The sequence below is a fragment of the Schistocerca piceifrons genome, chromosome 5, assembly GCF_021461385.2.
Source record: "Schistocerca piceifrons isolate TAMUIC-IGC-003096 chromosome 5, iqSchPice1.1, whole genome shotgun sequence".
Taxonomy (NCBI): domain Eukaryota; kingdom Metazoa; phylum Arthropoda; class Insecta; order Orthoptera; family Acrididae; genus Schistocerca; species Schistocerca piceifrons.
The window spans coordinates 11,981,045-11,986,123 of NC_060142.1; positions in this window are offsets into that span (position 1 = coordinate 11,981,045).

Sequence of the window (5,079 nt, forward strand, 5' to 3'; positions counted from 1 at the left end):
GAATGCGCCCTTCGAGCCAACGCCGTGAACCTTGATAGTTACGATAGTAGACAACGTCGCCTGGGGCAAAAGTAGGCGTGTGCCGCTGCACAGGAACCTGATGCGACGGACGTAGCAAAGACATCAAGGTTCGATGAGGACAACTGTGGAGTAACTCAGCTGCGAGCGACCATCTCGGGGCTGAGAGCGATACGAGGACAAAAAGTGCAATAAGGCGTCCTCCCGAGAATGCGACTCTTTCAACTTCAACATCTGTGACTTGAAAGTCTGGACCAATCATTCAGCGGTACCGTGGAGTGTGGCAAAAATGGCGCGGATGTCAGATGTTGAATACCATTGGTCTTGCAGAATGACTGAAATTCTGCGGACATGAATTGTGGGCCAGTGTCGGAAACAATAGTCTGTGGAAGACCTTCAATGCAAAAGATAGCGGATAACGCTTGGATGGTGGCAGATGATGTCGTGGAAGACATCCGGACAACAAAAGGAAAATTACTGAATGAATCTACCAGAACCAACCATCGAGCATTCCAGAATGGACCAGCAAAATCAATGTGTAAGCATTGCCAAGGGGAAGTGGCTTTCGGCCATGCAAAGAATTTCCGGTGGTGCGGATTGTTGTTCGGCACACGCCATGCAAGAAGAGCACATATTCGTAATCGCAGCATCGATTCCAAACCAAGTACAGTGCTGACGAGCAAGTTGTTTCGTGCGCACTATACCCCAATGTCCTTGGTGGAGAAGCCGTAAGACAGAGGACTGTAACGAACGTGGGACCACGACCCTGGACTGATCATTATCAGAACGCAACAGCAAAACACCACATCGTACAAAAAGTCTCTCCTTGTGACCAAAAAATCGGCGAACCAACAGATCCGCGATCCGTGACTTTGACAAGGGCCATTGCGTAGCAACAAAACGCAAAACGGTAGCAAGGACAGGGTCAGCAGCTGTGGCTGTAGCTACACGACGAAAATCAATTGGAAACGATTTGACCACGTCATCGGTTTCCGCATCAATGAACATGCAAGAAAGTTTGGAAGAATCGAATGCTCTATCCTCAGCAACAGGCAAACGGGACAACGCATCGGCGTTTCCGTGTGTAGCAGTGGACCGATACAAGATATCGTAGCGGCACTGTGAGAGGAAAATTGACTAGCGGATGAATTTCTGCGCTGTACGCGGAGGTACAGGCTTGTTCGGATCAAAAAGCGACGTCAAAGGTTTGTGGTCTGTGATGATGGTAAAGTGACGACCATACAAGAAATCATGAAACTTAGTAATACCAAATACGAGAGCCAATGCTTCTTTCTCGATCTGTGAATAATTTCTTTGCGCAGACAAGAGCAATTTGGATGCAAAGGCAATAGGGCGATTGTGCGAACCATCTTTGTGCGCAAGCACAGCACGGATGCATCCACCATCAACAAAAGGGGTTTCTGGGGATCGAATGGCGTAAGGCAAGTATTGGAATTCAATGCCGATTTCAACTGGCGAAAGGCACGTTTGCATTCCGTCGTCCAGACGAATGGAACACCTTTACGGCGTAAGCGATGAAGCGGAGCTGAAATGGAAGAGGCGTGGCGCACATAGCAATGGTAATAATTGATTTTGCCCAGCACACTCTGTAGCTGCTTCAAATTCTGTGGCAAAAGCAAGTCTTGTATGGCACGGAGGTGCTCTGGACTGGGATGTATGCCTTGGGCATTGATTACATGGCCCAGGTAGGGTAAGTCCTGAGCAAAAAACACACATTTGTCCTTCCGCAAGCGAAGACCATTTTGTCACAAAACCTGAAATAATATTCTGAGATTGGCTAAATGTTCTTCTTCCGTCTTTCCGGAGATCACAATATCGTCCAGATAGTTTGCTGCAGTAGGGACCGAGGCACAAACAGTTTGGAGATATTGCTGAAACAATGCAGGGCCGGATGCACACCCGAATGGCAGTCTTTTGAATTGGTACAAACCAAGATGCGTGTTAACCACTAAAACGCGCTGGGATTCTTCGTCTACCGGTATTTGCAAGTACGCATCTGCTAGGTCCAACTTCGAAAAATATTTACCCGGGCACAGTTTGTCAAAAAGATCTTCCGGGCAGGGTAAAGGAAAAGTTGCAGTCACTAGTTGGGGATTCACTGTTGCCTTGAAGTCCACACAAAGTCTCAATTTTCCGGAAGGTTTTTGCAAAATTACTAAGTGTGACGCCCAGAGAGAAGCCTGCACACGTTCAATTACACCTTGTGATTCCAAATCGTTTAATGATCTTGCGACCTCATCACGCAATGCGTGGGGAACATTGCACGCTCTGAAAAATTTCGGTTGCGCGTTGACTTTCAGTTCTTAGCGCAACCAAGGCCTGGTGCAAAAATGTCTGCAAATTCTTCACATAGACGAGAAACACTGTCTGAAGGCACAGTCTGGTTCACTGAGAGGACCTGATTTACGATAGACAAGTTAAACAACTTAAATAAATCGAAACCAAACAAGTTCACTGCAACAGAAGAACGAAGTACGTAAAATGACACAAGTTTTGTTTGTCCTTTGTATGTTGCAAGAAGGCTGCACTGTCCTAACACAGGGTGCCCGTGACCTGAATATGTAGTTAGCTTAACATTTGCGGCACGCAGTGGAGGTGTGCCCAGCTGTTTGTACGTGTCGTGATTGATCAGTGAAACTGCAGCTCCGGTATCGAGCTGGAACGGTATCACTTTGCCGTCAACGTCCAAATCTACTAAAAGTTTATTGTCCTGCTGACGACAAGAGCGACTGTCTCGTGCAACGTGAACTGACACTGGGACATAATCACATGCGACTTGACGTGATTTCCGGCGTCGTCGATGGACACTATTTGTTGGACGAACACAGTCACTGTTAGAGAGTGGCACTGGGCGGAGTGGAATGAACTACATGAATTTCCATGGGCGAAGGTTCACGAGCCTGAGTATTCTTGGTTCGATTCAGATTCCGGCATGAAGCAAAGGGCCTGGAATGGTTGTGAGTGTCCGATCTAAGCTTTTTCTGGCAAAAACTTTAAACATGGCCTTTTTTATTACAGAAAAAGCAAATAGCTTGGCGTGACGGGCAATTCTCACGCAAATGTCTAGTAGCACACCGTGGGCATGATTTTACCACTACATTTGCTTGCTTGTGTGGCACACGTGGCGGAGAGCTTGGCGGCAGCTGCGCGGACGGGCGCGAGGGCTGTTTACTGTTCTGTGCAGCTCGCCCGTGGGCCGGTTAACATGACACACGGCTGGCGAAGTTTCAAATGATTCCTGAGCAAAGTCAAGTGTGTCCTGCCGATCCAATATGTCCATTACTTGTTGAAGGGAGGGATCGACTAGTTTCAAAATCTGTTCCCGTATATGAACATCAGAAACGTTCTGTGCAATTGCATCACGTACCATAGTATCTGAATAAGGGAGTCCACATTCACACTCAAAAGCACAATCCCTAGTAAGGCCTTGCAAAGTTGCAACCCACTCCCGATTAGTTTGACCGGCCGTACGTTTTGTACGAAAGAATGTATTCCATTTGGCAACTACATTGACTGATTCTTTGAAATATGCATCTAATGCAGACAAAATTTGGCCGTAGGACAGAGTTGCTACGTTGCGTTGGGGAAATAATTTCACTATCACTCGGTACATCTGGACACCTACGGATGCTAACAAAAAAGGCTGCCGCCCATTACCTTGAATTCTGTAGGCGGCGAGATGGAATCCAAATTGGCGTGAACACTCCGTCCAGCTTTCCAGTGCCACATCAAAAGGACGAAAAGGTGGTGCAACTGCGTGTCGTGGCTGCGGGAGCCGTGGAGCGGCGGCTGCCGCATCGTTTTGCATTGCACGTTGACCCTGGGCGAGCTGTCCAAGGGCATCCAATAGGCCTGCGTCTGCTGATTCTGCAAGCGATAAAATTCGGACAGTACATCTGGAGATGGTGGCGAAGCCATTACACAAGGAAATCAGTCTATCAATACGAACGCAAAATCCTTGTCGTCAAACTGTTGTGACTTGGCAAGACAGCCAAGCCACTATGAGATAGCCGAAAGGCACGCGTTTAAGCTCACGCAGGCTGGCGTGAGGTCTGGAACAGTTAAAGGAGTTGAGACTAGTAAAATAAGTACGTAACTTCTGGAATACTTAACTTTAATCCATAATTGGTGAACATCGGTCTGACGGTACATGCATCACAAGATAAATAGCAAATGATAATGGCGCCTTGCTAGGTCGTAGCAATTGACGTAGCTGAAGGCTATGTTAAACTATCGTCTCGGCAAATGAGAGCGTATTTTGTCAGTGATCCATCGCTAGCAAAGTCGGCTGTACAACTGGGGCGAGTGCTAGGAAGTCTCTCTAGACCTGCCGTGTGGTGGCGCTCGGTCTGCAATCACTGATAGTGGCGACACGCGGGTCCGACGTATACTAACGGACCGCTGCCGATTTAAAGACTACCACCTAGCAAGTGTGGTGTCTGGCGGTGACACCACAAACCTAACCTTACCTAATGCTTGCTTGCTTGCATTCTGGATAACTTGAATAGAACATTTGTAATCTGCAGACTTCTTCTTGAAGATCACTTCTAATTTTTATTGGATTGTTAAAGTTAAAGATATACAGATATAAACATTTAAGATCTTGAAAATGGCTCTGAAACTCAATGGAGACTTCATCAATATTTGAAGGAAGTCTTGAAAATTTTACTTCCACATATTCTTGCTTCACTTCACAGAAATGATATGCAACAACACAAGAAATGATGAAAATTTTTCTGATATAGTTACAATGCAAACTAAACTTACACCGGAATCCATTAACATCTGTAAACCTACAGGTATCAGAAATAGTGCATTCCTTTCCTTTGCAAATACAAATTCATATTATTGAAATGATTATTAAAATCAGCCAGAAATGCTATTTTTGATAGTAAAAAGTGAATCTTTCAGTTTATATCAAGTTTTACTTATTCATTCAGTAACACACTTCATTTTTATGCAGATACAGACAGAACCTCACAGTTTCCCCTCATTGAAAGAACAGAATCCCAGAACTGCCAAAAGTTGTCATTTCAACCA